Raw genomic sequence first — 13,440 nt, forward strand, 5'->3', positions numbered from 1 at the left:
AGAACACCTAGTTCTGGCTCCCTATCACATGCAGTACCTGCCCACAGTTGAGCTCTCTTTCCTAGCTTCTCAGACCTGTTTCCCTTGCTAGCTTCCAAGGGCTATGAAGCTTCAGGTCCCATTTACTGCTCTGCATTCCTTCTGCTTCTGGGTCTTAGAGGTTTCTTGTTACACTTTTGAGAATGGCTACTATTTTTAAAATATTTTTTAAATATGCTATCCATCATTATCGTGTGTTTGGAAAAGAAGGTGGGGAAGCAGTGGATTAGGGTGGTGTTCTTTCAGGTTAGTTCCAACTGACATCCTCATCTGAAGTTGCTACCCATCACTGAATGATAAAAGGCATATCTCGTTTCCTTTTTAAAAAAAAAAAATTACTCTCTATAGTTGAAAACAGAAGTACAACTAAGCAATAGGCCTATGAAAATATTTAATCCTGATTATGTATTCAAAGGAATACAAAATAAAATATCAAAATAAACTATTTTAACCTATCAAACTGAGAGACTGACAAACCTGTTGTGAGACTCAGGGATAGGTAGCGTAGAGTAGAAGGAAAGGATCAAGTTCTCTCTCCTAGGAAAAAGAGTTAGCTCTAGCCTTAAAATAGAGATGGTCAAGAAGGAAATATGCATCTATAGCCATACCACCCTGAATGTGCCCAATCTCGTCTGATCTTGGAAGCCAAGCAGGGTTGGGGTTGGTTAGTGTTTGGAGGGGAGACTGCCAGGAATACCAGGTGCTGTAGGTTTTTTTTTTTTAAGGGAAACATTTTAGAAAAGTGATGGGTTAAATATTATATTGATCTTGAAGGAAGGGAAATGAACCCAGCTTGAGGCAATGAAAGTAGTAGTAAGTTTTTTCATCTATTGAATCAGAATCGCCACCATTGTCTCAAAAAACTCTCATCCTGACTGGAGTGAGTAGTGTAACTTGGTATCCCAACTCTGGAGAGTATCAAAAGCCCTAAGCCATGCATACCCTTTGGTGCACTTTCTAGGAATATGTATCAAGGAATTGAGCATGACTGTGCCACAGCATTTATCCACAACGGCATCTGTCACTGTATCACTTATAAAACAAGGAAAACAACAATAAAAGCAAACCAACCGCCACCAAAATAAATGACAACAAAGAAAACAACCAAAGGGCACTGGGGGATACATGATGAAACCTTCATACAAAAGAGATATTAGGTAGCTTTGGATGTAGGAAAATGCATAATAACATGGTAAGACAAACATAAAATAGTGGAATCAGATTTCAAAGTAGTATGTTTGTAGTTTTACATACATAAAAGATGCACACAAAGTGAAAATTCGTCCAAAATCCAGCAATTTCCCTTAGGAATGGGGTGGGTAGGAGTAGGATGGGATTTTGCATGCTCTTCATATTTCCCATTTCTCAATGTATTTGCTCTGGTGCCCCTGGAACTTCCCGCTTAGCTGCCCCCTTGCCCTCTCCTGACTCAGTCTCTTAGGTCCCAATCAATCTCTAGAGGTGGAATGGAAGAAAGACAGGTGGACCCATCTCAGGGTGGCCCCAGCTTCTCCCACTGGGGAGCTCCATTTGGAGAAGGCTCCCAGGTCTACCCCTCATCCAAGCCCTGGATTTCTTCTGGACCCCACCCAGAAAGGACAGGGTCATCTTCCATCTTTGCTATTCCATTCCACCGTTCTTCCAGCCCAATTCCCTGCCTCTCCAGGGGGCATTGGTAGCTCGGGAAAAGAGCTTCTTCTTGGGGTTCTATTTCAGACTTGGTTACTGTCTTTGGTTTCTCTGTAAAATGGAGATAATGGTTAGGTAGTTGTGGGATTATGATGAGATTAGGAATGCAAAGCACCTAGAATGGTGCCTGGCACATGGCAGGCTCTCATCAGAGGTCGGTTCCCTTCACTTGGCTCCTTTTCCCCACAGTAACAAGGCTGCTCCAGGTGAGACCTGATGACAAACAATGAACAGACATTGTATTCACTGCTTACAAGCATCCCAACAGAGCCTTACTAAAAACTCCAGGTTGTGCAGTTTGCCTAGCACCACACAGGAGTAAGTGGAAGAGCTGGGCTCAGGGCTCAGGTCTCCTGGGGTCCCATCGGAGCAGAACTGGCCTTCCTGCCTTCTTTTCCTCTGTAGCAGGGATAGGAGGGGTGGTCCTCCCTCTTCAAGAGGCCTTGGAGTCAGGCTCTGGGGGGATCATTTCCCATCTTGGTTGGCAAGTCATGTGATCCATGGAGTAGGGATGAAGAGGACCATCTAGACAAAGGGGAGGGAAGCTTAAGGACTAGGGTCCATTTCTCCTACGGTGGCAGATGCATTAGCACCAGTGCTTTTGGACGACGACTCCTTGTCAGGGTGCTCTGACCCCTGGGTAGCCCTTGGCAACAGGAGTGCCCCCAGGGCCTCTAAACCCAGGCTTCACTCCTGAATCTGAGCATAGCCCTGTGTCCTCAGGATGCCTCCCCCCGCCGGGGCCCTGTGGGGCTTCCTCTAATACTACCCTCCGCCCTCCCTCCCCCCGCCTTCTGCCTGCTTGCCAACGCTTACAGCAGCCACTAGGAAACTCTCTCCGGTGGGAGCCACTAGGGAAGAGGGCTCTGATGGGCCAGAGTTTGCCTCCAACATTGGGAAAGGGAAGCAGGCTTCCAGGGCCAGGTCCTTTATCTTCTCCAAGATTCTGAAGTAACCTTGCTGGTAGGGAGGCAGTGGGAGGTGGCCTCAGGCAAGGAGAGGAGTCTCAGTGCTACACAAAATGACCTGTGTCATTTCAGTTCACTTCACCTTAGTCCACCCTCAGGATTCTACTGACTTAGACACTTTTGATCACCAGGCACTAAAATGGAAGGGGACTTATGTTTTGGGTCGTTTGAACAAAGGTTGTCAACAGGACAAGCAGCTACCTCTCGGGGCCAGGATAGGATGCTGCCTGCTTCTCATGGGGCAGTGGTCTGGGTCAAGTCGGGTCTCAGCACAGCCTCTGAACAGGAAACATGGTCCCCGCCACAGCCTGCTACAGCCTCCCCCAGCCCTAGCCTGCTACAGCCTCCCCCAGCCCTAGCCTTCAGAGGCTTCTCCCTGCCAGCTCCTGGCCATGGGAGACGGTGACCTCACCATGGGGCCTCTCTCCACCTGGGGCCACTGCATCACCCCCACCAGACACGGGAGGCCTTCAGTTGGGATTTTAGTGTATTAAACCAAGGACTTTTTTTTTTTTTCTTTAACTTAGAGAAAACAAGAAGACATGACAGCACCAGAAACAAGAACATGTCTCTGGCCAGCCTGTGCTGACCAGTACACAATCACACACAGAAAAGTATATCATTCTGGTCGGTGTCTAGAAGCTCCACTGCCTGGAAAACAGACTGCAAATAAATAAAGTGCATGGAGACCCCGTCACGCAGCAAGGGCCCCGTAGGGGAGAGAAGAGGTGGGCAGGGGAGGTGGAGAAGCAGCAGGCGGGGCTACCACTTCAGGCAGCAGGGGTGAAAAAGCAGGGACAGGAGCAGATGCTGAGGGCTTGGCCCTGCCCCTCCCCAGCCAGCCCCTCTAGGCCAATACAGCCATACCAGGAGCCACCGGGGGTGGGCGGACATGGATTTCCGTGCCCCTCTTATGGGGTGGGGCTCCCTGCAGTCGGGGGTCTCTGAGGGTAGGGACCCCTGCAGCTCTGATGCACATTTCTCCCAGTAGGGAAGCAGGTTCCAGGGTCCCAGGCCGAGCCCCTTGCATGGGGAGGGCTCAGTCACCCCCCACACTCCCACGCCTGCACTCAGCAAAGAGTTTTCCTCCATCCTTCCTGGCTGGCCCAGGAAGAGGGTGGAGCTGGGGATCCAGTCACCCAGAGGGTGACACCAGGGTTTGAAAGGGCCACATCTGTGCATCAGACAAAAGGAGGCTCCTCACTCCTCTTCTCCTCCAGCCCTGTGTCACTCTTGTCCTATAGAGGCTGCCCCCAAAGATCTGTTGGGGGGACCAGCAGGCTGACAGGCCCCCAGAGGTGGTCCAGGGTGGTCAGGGTTGGGGTAGATGAGAGGGGCCAGCAGGGTCAGGGGTTCCCATGAAACTTAGGACAAGCAGGCACGTCATCAGGCCCTGGATGTGGGAGACTGCAAGGGGCACAAGGCAGCCACGGTCCAGCCTCTTCTGGGGTGAGGCAGGAGGACAGCTTCATGCAGGACCTGAGTCCAGTGGGCAGCTGAGGAGGGTACATGGTAGGTGGCTGGGCCACTCTGTCCCTGGAGCTGGCCAGACTGCTGCAGTTTTCAGTCCCAGGAACTGAGAACGTGGCCCTCGGGGTACCAGTGCAAGAGATGCGGAAATGGGGAAAGAGGGTGAGGGCGAGGGTCTCTTCCTGGCTCCCTCTGGGCTGCTCCTGACCATTGTACACCGGCTAGCAGCACACCCGGGGGCCCCCAGGACCAATCCAAGCCATGAGGATGAGATTCTCCTGTGTGGTCCTGGGGATGGGGGATTGAGCTTGAGGAGAGAGAATTGGGGTTATGCCATGGGTCTCAGCCCCAGCTCACCCCAGGTTTATCCCTTCACCCTCCTGGTTATGTCGTGTCTCCAGGAGCCACAACACCAAGATCACCCCCAGTTGCCCACCAAACTGGGAGGCTTGTGCCACTGCACTGCTGAGGAGCCCTTGGTGAAGCTCCAGGCGGGGTGGGGAGGTTAGGCTTTGGGGGAGAGCTTGGCTCCCCAGGGGTCCTAGGGCCCATCTCTCCTGTCTCCCATCTCAGCTGTCTGTCCTCCTGATCTTCCCTGTGACCTTCTGTACTGCTCTAAGGAAAGCGAGATCCCCAGATTCCCTACCCCTGGGCCCCTTTCTCCCTTGGTGCCCCAGGAGCCCTATGCTTCCCTCTCCACTTCCCCTTCCCTCCTCCCACCATGCCAGGTCTTGGAGAAGACTGGGGAGGGGTGTGGGGGCCTGCAGGCCCAGGGGCACATGCAGTTCCTCCTCCTCCTATCTGCGTGTCAAGGGCAAACCCCCCCCTCCCCGAAGCCTCAGTTTCCTCTGTCATTAGGAGGGGGAAATACACCTCACAGTGCTGCCAGCAGATTTCAGTTCCCAGGGAACTCAGACCTTCCTTCCCAAGCCAGGACTCGATCCCTGGGAACCCCCACCCCGTGAGCCTTTGTCCGTGCTGTGCCTCTACTAGGAAGACCCTTCTTCTCCTGTTTAGGTCCTTCATGCTACCTCTGCCCAAGCAGGTCCAGGGCCAGAGGTGCCCCAGGGCAGGGATGAGACTCTTGGCAGGGCCAAAGAAGGGGCAGGTCACCGCCTACAAACGCCAATGCCTGAAAGAGAAAGAAAGAGATGGGGACCTCAGTTGCCTGGCCACCAGACACGTCCTTGCTTCCCCCAGGAATGGCCTCCTCTGCAAGCCCCTCCTCCATGTGCTCTGCCCACCCCAGGCTGAGAGCTGCTGTGTGCTCAGGGAGGTCTCCTTTGCCCAGATCACTTCAGTACACAGTAGGCTTCTAGAGGCCGTCTGGGGCTGGAGGATGGGACTCTGGCCCTGGGAGGACCTTGCTAGCTAAGGGCCTTAGGGAGCATGGGCTGACATGGCGGAAGAGCAAGACTGTGGGGGAGGGGACGGTAGGAATGCGTCTCTCCCACTCTTCCCTGTCTCCAAATGCAGAGCTTGGGGGGTGCCCTCAGGTAGGGGCAGGGGAACACGAGGGACAGCAGGAGCAGGCAGAGACCAGTCCCCTGGCCCCAAAGACAGGGCAGGAGGCAGTTTTGCCAAGGGCTGTGCGGGAGCTGCAGAGAGCCCCAGGGCTGAGGGCTGAGAAGAGAACAGACATAGGGCTCAGCCTAGAAGAGAACCCTCCTCCCTATGCCCACAGACTGGTGGGGAAGAGAAGGGTGGGGGCATCGTTGCTCCCCTAGGGCCTGCCCGGGGCCGCCCCCAGCCCATTACCCTCCATTCCTCAGGGTTCAGGGGACACCCTGGGGGCCTCTGTGGAAAGGGAGGCAGGCACTGGGACGTGGGCGGGAGGGGGGCCGCCCCACACCCTATCCAGCAATCATGACTGGGGAGGAGGGGAGAGCCTGAGGCTGCTTTTCCTTTCCTCAGCTGGGCTCCACAGCTCTTTGGGCTGGTTTGCCCCGGTGCCTTCCACATTTATATTTCCCCCTGACCGCCAAGGCGCCCTGACATCTGGAGGGCAGAGCCACCGCCCCTCCCCCATTCCAACCTGTCGCCTCCTACCTTTCTGCTCCGGGCCTGGAAAGTCAACTCGCCGCAGCAGAATTCCCTCCTTCTGGTTTCCCCCTCTTTGGCCAATGTGAGGCAACAGGTAGGCCGAGCCCAGGTAGTTTCTGGAGCCCGATGGCTGGGCCCGTTCCGTGCGTTTCTGCGCGATCCGGGGTCCCCAGGCTGAGACCGTCGCCCGGGCCAGGGCTGGGCGGTCCTGCCCGGACAGCGTAGGTCTAGAGTGCAGGGGCCCGAGCCGCCCCGCCTCCACCCCTCACCGCGGCCCAGCTGTCCTTCATGCCGGTGACCCGGCCGGGGGCTGGCGGGGACACCGGCGCCCCTCCAGCCGGGCCGCCGCCGCCGTCGCCACCGGCGCTCACTCGATCCGCACCTGCAGGCGGACGTTGAGCATCACCGAGGCCACGATGTAGAAGTAGGGGAAGTTCATGCGCAGCCGCCAGGCCAGGTCGAAGAAGGTGAGCAGTGTGCGCGTGAGCCCCTTGCAGAAGGCGCCGTAGGAGCCTCGGGCCGCTGCTGAGCGCGACAGCCGCACCGCCAGGCCAGACAGGGCCGCCGCCGCGGCTGCCGCTGACAGAGCCGCCGACGCCGCCATGGGCCCAGGCCCCGCGCAGGCCCAGCTGACCAACTGACCCGCACGAGCGCTAGCCTCAGGGCGCCGGGACCCGAGCACTAGCGCACCCCGCGGGTCGCCCGGAGCCCCGTCCGCCCCGCCCTCGCGCCCGCTTCCGCGCCCCGCCCTCGTGTTCCCCAGGCGGAGCCGGGCTCAGGCTGCCGCTGCCTCGGCCCCTCCTCCACGATCACGCACAGCTCCGCCCCCTCCACACCTCCTCACTGTGGGCCGCCCCGCCCCGCCATAGCTCCGCCGCGGGCGTAGCCACACCCGCAAGCGGGAGCCGCAGAGAGGCCGTCAGCGCCGCGACCCCGCCTAATAGACAGGGCCCGCAGGCTCAGCTCCTCCCACTGCCCCGTCCCGCCCACACGGCCCCGCTTCTTTCCGGGCACCTCCCGAGGCTGGAGTGGATTGAAGGGTGGAGCTGCCAGGGATCGCTGTGGTACCATTTCCCAGGGTGGAGCGGGAGTGGAGGAGGACAATCTGGACCGCTACGCTGATTCTGTACAGAAAGCACATGTAGAAGCCTCTGCCTGTTCATATCACTTCCCTTCTCCCACGGTCTCCCCTGAAAACTGATCAGCCAAGCCATTGTACCTTTAATCTGCATGGTGCAGTAACTCTGCGCTACAGAGTGCCATCAAGCCCACACGTGTGCATTTTTCCCTTTCTGGTATATTTGCTGGTCACGTATATCTCTTTATTGGCGAATTTCCCCATTGTCCTTCCCTTTCTAAGCACTCTTCTTAATCCATTGTTTGCCCCGGTGGTTGCACAAGGTCGTCTCGGGTTTTCATTTGCTCTTGTTTATGGCCTTTTTGTTTGTTGCCGGTGTGCTTAAAAGCCCTTTCGTGGTTTCATTCAATCCTTATTAAAGGTAATCCAATCAAAACCCAGTAGCGTTTTTTCAGACTGTTTTAATGAAGTGGGGAAATGCTCACACTTCGTTATGGTCATGACTTTTGAAAAACTGTCAGCAAGAAGTAGGTTCACCCGACCCCATCCCAGTTTTCACAACAAAGGTTGACGTGGGTATTTAAGAACTCTCAAAATACCTGTTCACCGTCACACCTGATCATCTCTGTGGTATCCCACTAACTGTTTAAGGAACGCAGCGGATCCATATTGCACTGATTGGGCAATTGTCCTACCTACATGGTCGAGTTAAAAAAAAAGCCAGTTCCAGAGTCACTAGGTTATTGTGTGGACATCATGATTTTATCAACAACACAACACATCCATGCATGGGTATACATGCATCAAAAAAATGCCAGGGCAGGAAGCCAGGCAAGGTTTTCTTTTCTTTCTTTTCTGTTTTCTATTCTTTTTTTTTTTTTTTTTTTTTTTTTTTTTTTTTTTTTTTTTTTTTTTTTTTTTTTTTTTTTGAGGCTAAGATTCACTCTGTCTTCCAGGCTGATGATCTCAGCTCACTGCTATCTCTTCCTCCCAGGTTCAAGCGATTCTCTTGCCTCAGCCTTCTGAGTAGCTGGGACTACAGGCGCGGGACGCCATGCCTGGCTAATTTTTGTATTTTTAGTAGAGACAGAGTTTCACCATGTTGGCCAAGCTGGTCTGGAACTCCTGACCTCAGGTAATCCGCTTGCCTCGGCCTCCCAAATTGCTGGGATTATAGACGTGAGCTACTGCGCCCCGGCCGGGTGCGGTATTTCATGCCTGCAATCTTTGCATTTTGGGAGGCCGAGATGGGAGGATCACTTAAGGCTGGGCCTAGGCAACATAGCAAGGTCCTCATCTCTACAAAAAATAAAATATATTAGTGGGGTGTGGTAGCATATGCCTCTAGTCCCAGCTTCAGGAGGCTGAGGTGGGAGGATCGCTTGAGCCCAAGAGTTCGTTATTACTGTAAGCTATGATCCTGCCACTGTATGATGGGGTGAGATGGAATGAGACTGCCTCTACTGCAAAAAGGAAAAAACCAGGGGATATATCAAATTGCTCCATATTGTTCTGGTTAAGACAGTGGGAGACTTAAACTTTTTACTCCGCTGTATATGTATATATATCCAAATGTATGTCTATGCATATTCCTTGTATAATACAATGAAAAAATTAGTAATATTTGAAAAAGAAAGGGCCACAGAAATATAGACTTAAGCCACATAGAAACCCATTCATTTGCAGACCCTATTGCTTCCAGCCATTTCTGAAACCTCTCCTTGGCCTCATCTCGTTTACTTTTTAACATTTTGTTTGTAAATAATTATAGACTCACAGGAAATTTCAAAAATAATACCAAAAAAGACCTTGTGCCTTTTATCCAGCTTCCCTCAACAGTAACATTTTTTGTTGATGTAATATAATATCAAAATCAGGAATTGAAATTGATACATTACTGTTCACCAGACTACAGGCCTGATTTCGCTTGGAATATTTTTTTAAACCTTCATTAATGTGTGGGTGTGTACACATATAGTCCTAACAATTTTACACCATCTAAAGATTTGTGTAACCACAACTACAATGAAGATACAAAAATATTCCATTACCGAAAAAAAAAAACCTCCTTTGGCTTACCTCTTTGCACTCACTTTCAGCCACTCTGCACATATTATGTTAGATTTATTTCATCCTCTTTGGAGTGACTGCTAGTGGTACTGTGAATTTGAGTACATGTCAAACATTTGGTTTCCATGTGTTCATTGTTAATTTATAGAACTGCAACTAATATTTTAATTACATTATTAATCTTGAGATAATTGTAGATTTACATGCAATTTTAGGAAAAAATACAGAGAGATCCCATGTTCCCTTTAACCAGTCCCACTGGTTATTATCTTTCAAAACTATAGTACAGTATCATAACCAGGATATTGATATTGACACAATCCATCTATCCTATTCAGAATTCCCTCAAGCTGCCCTTTTTTGACCAAATCTGCTTCCATCCCGCTCTCCTTCCTTAATGACTGGCAACCACTAATGTGTTGTCTATTTCTGTAATTTTATCATTTCAAGAATGTTAAACAAATGGAATCATATAGCATTGCAACCTTTGGGAATTGACTTTTTTCACTCAATACCATTCTCTAGAGAGTCATCCAAGTTGTAGGGGGTGTGAAGTGTCAATAGTTCTTGATTTCTTTTTGCTGCTGAGTAGTACTGCTTGGTATGGTTGTACCACCGTTTGTCTAAACATTCACTCAGGGTATTCCTAGTTTTGGCTATTAGAAATAAAGCTGCTATGAATACTAATTTACAGCTTATTGTGTGAAGATAAATGTCCATTTCTCTGGGATAAATGTCTAAGTGTGATTTGCTAGGTCATAAGGTGCGTGTTAGGTTTTGTAAGACTCTACCAAACTGTTTCCTGAGTGGCTCTAGCATTTTATATTCCCACCAGTAATTTATGAGTATGTTGATTCTCTGCATCCTTGCCAGCATTTGATGTTATCACTATTTTTTATTTTAAACATTTTGATAGGCATATAGTGATATCTGATTAGGCAAATACCAATAATGAGGGTGAAAAATCATTTTATGTGCTTATTTTCTATCTGTATATCCTTTTTGGTAAAATGTTTTTTGCCGTTTTCTAGTTGGACTGTTTTCTACAGTTAAATCTCGAGACTTCTTTATATTTTCTAGATACGAGTCCTTTAACAGATATGTGGTCTGTAAATATTTTCCTCCCATTCTGTAGTTTGTCCTTTCATTCTGTTATTAAGGGCATTATCTGAGCAAAAGGTTTAAATGTTGATGAAATACAGTTTATTGGTCCTTTTTATTTATGGTTCATGGTTTTGATGTCATGTGTAAGAACTCTTTACCAAGCCTTAGGTCCTAAAGATTTTCTCCTGTGTTTTCTTTTTGAAGTTTTATAGTTTTATATTTCACATTTAAATTTGTGCCCCACTTTGAGTTAACTTTGGTATGATATTTGAGGTTTAGGTCCAGGTTCAATTTTTGTTTATGAATGTCTAATTGTTAGAGCACAATTTGTTGAAAAGGGTATCCTTCCTCCACTGAATTTTTTTTTCATCTTTGTCAAAAATCAGACTTGAGTCTCTTTCTATGTCCTCTATTCTGTTGTATTGGCCTATGTGTCTATTCTTTATACAATACTACACTGTCTTTATTATTGTTTGGATATAGTACATGTTACTATGGGAGTATTAGTCCATTCACATACTGCTATAAAGAAATACCTGAGACTGGGTAATTTATAAAGAAAAGAGGTTTAATTGGCTCATGGTTCTGTAGGCTGTGCAAGAAGCATAGCAGCTTCTGTTTCTGGGGAGGCCTCAGGAAGCTTACAATCATGGCAGAAGGCAAAGGGGGAGCAGGCACATCACATGGGTGGAGCAGGAGAAAGAGAGAGAACAGGTTGGGGGGTGCCACACACTTTTAAACAAGCAGATCTCGTGCGAACTCACTCGCTATGATGACAACAGCACCAAGGGGATGGTACTAAACCATTCATGAGAAACCGACCCCATGATCCAATCACCTCCCACCAGGCCCCACATCCAAGATTGAGGATTACAATTTTACATCCAGACCATATCAATGGGGTAGCATGACTTTTCTCTATTTTTTGAACATTTCTTTAGCTACTCTAGGGCTTGTGCCTGTCCATATACATTTTAGAATAAACTTATCTATGGGTACAAAAAGTCTTGCTGAAAATTGTGTTAAATTTACAGACCAATTTAGGGGAAAATTGACATAATTTCTGTGTGAATTCTTCAAACCCATGAACACAGTATGTTTCTTCATTTATTTAGATACTCTTTATTTCATCAAAACTGTAGAATATTCAGCATTCAGAACCTATATATGTTTGTTAAATATACTCCTAAGAACTCACTCTGTTTCTCTTTTCTTGCCTTCCTGTAGGATATTTGAACATTTTGTAAAATTCCATTTTGATTTATATGTAGTGTTTTTTTTCCTTTTTTGTACTATAATATTTATTTTTATTTTTTATACTAGTATAAATATATATAAAGTTCAGTAAAGGTAACTTTTCATTGTCTCTATTTCTTCTATGGTCATCATAGTCATTTGTTTCATTTCTATTTATTTATTTACTTATTATACTTTAAGTTCTGGGATACATGTGCAGAATGTGCAGCATTTGTTAATAGGTATACATGTGCCATGGGATTTGCTGCACTCATCCAAACCATCACCTACATTAATATTTCTCCTAATGTTATCCTCCCTAGCCCCTATCCCCTGACAAGCCCAGTGGTGTGATGTTCCCCTCACCGGTCCATGTGTTCTCATTGTTCAACTCCCACCTATGAGTGAGAATATGCAGTGTTTGCTTTTCTGTTCTTGTGTTATTTGGCTGAGAATGATGGTTTCTAGCTTCATCCATGCCCCTGCAAAGGACATGAACTCATCCTTTCTTATGGCTGCATAGGATTCCATAGTGTAAAATGTGCCACATTTCTTTATCCAGCCCTATCATTGATGGGCATTTGGGTGGTTCCAGTCTTTGCTATTGTGAACAGTGCCTGCAAGTAAACATACATGTGCATGTGTCTGCTAGAGTAGAATGATTTATAGTTTTGGGGGTATATACCCAGTAATGGGATTTGCTGGGTTAAATGGTATTTCTGGTTCTGGATCCTTGAGGAATTGCCACACTGTCTTCCACAATGAATGGCCTAATTTACACTCCCACCAACAGTGTAAAAGCGTCCTTATTTCTCCATATCCTCTCCAGTATCTGTTGTTTCCTGACTTTTTAATGATCGCCATTCTAACTGGTGTGAGATGGTATCTCATTGTGGTTTTGATTTGCATTTCTCTAATGATCAGTGATGATGAGCTTTTTTTTATATGTTTGTTGGCTGCATAAATGTCTTCTTTTGAGAAGTGTCTGTTCATATCCTTCGCCCACTTTTTGATGGAGTTGTTTGTTTGTTTGTTTTCTTGTAAATTTAAGTTCCTTGTAGATTCTGGATATTAGCCCTTTGTCAGATGGATAGATTGCAAAAATTTTCTCCCATTTTGTAGGTTTCCTGTTCACTCTGATCATAGTTTCTTTTGCTGTGCAGAAGCTCTTTAGTTTAATTAGATCCCATTTGTCAACTTTGGCTTTTGTTGCCATTGCTTTATATGTAGTGTTTTTGAATATAGTTCTTTATATTATTATCTTTTGTTGGCTACTCTATGTATTACAATATACATTACACATCACAATCTCCTGGCATCAACATTTAAACCACTTTGAGTGAAGTGGAAAAATTTAACTTCCATTTAGCTTTCTTCGCCCTCCTTCCATCTAAATATAAATAGCTTAAGCATTTCCTCTATGAACATTGAACCTGCCTTAGCTAATGTTATAAGTTTTGCTTTAACCATCAAACATGATCTTAAAAACTCATGAGGAGAAAGTTATCCTGTTATGTTTACCCCCGCTTTTACTCATTCCATTATTCTTTCTTCCTTCCTGAAGTTCCAACCTCCTGTGTTATCATTTCCTTTCTGTTTAGATAATTTCCTTTAACCATTATTTAAGGGCTGCCAATCACCAGTTCTCTTAGGTTTTATTAATCTGAGAATGTCTTTATTTCCTCTGTATTCCTGAAGGATATATTTGCTAGATATAGAATTAGTGGTTGACAATGGATGGGA

The 13,440-nt window shown here is 47.8% G+C and overlaps 1 long non-coding RNA gene across 2 annotated transcripts; it reads right to left on the reverse strand.

The window, feature by feature from the left end:
- Positions 1-843: 843 nt before the first annotated feature.
- Positions 844-7,064, reverse strand: LOC108524351 (uncharacterized). 2 transcript variants are annotated; one of them, XR_001884031.1, is made up of 3 exons: positions 6,216-7,064; positions 2,545-5,298; positions 844-2,253 (listed from the first exon to the last, which is right to left on the reverse strand). It is a non-coding gene; the product is annotated as an uncharacterized LOC108524351 (long non-coding RNA). The 2 variants fall into 2 exon arrangements; XR_001884030.1 differs by having other exon boundaries at positions 844-5,298.
- Positions 7,065-13,440: the final 6,376 nt, after the last annotated feature.

The sequence above is a fragment of the Rhinopithecus bieti genome, unplaced genomic scaffold, assembly GCF_001698545.2.
Source record: "Rhinopithecus bieti isolate Rb0 unplaced genomic scaffold, ASM169854v2 scaffold_83013, whole genome shotgun sequence".
NCBI lineage: Eukaryota > Metazoa > Chordata > Mammalia > Primates > Cercopithecidae > Rhinopithecus > Rhinopithecus bieti.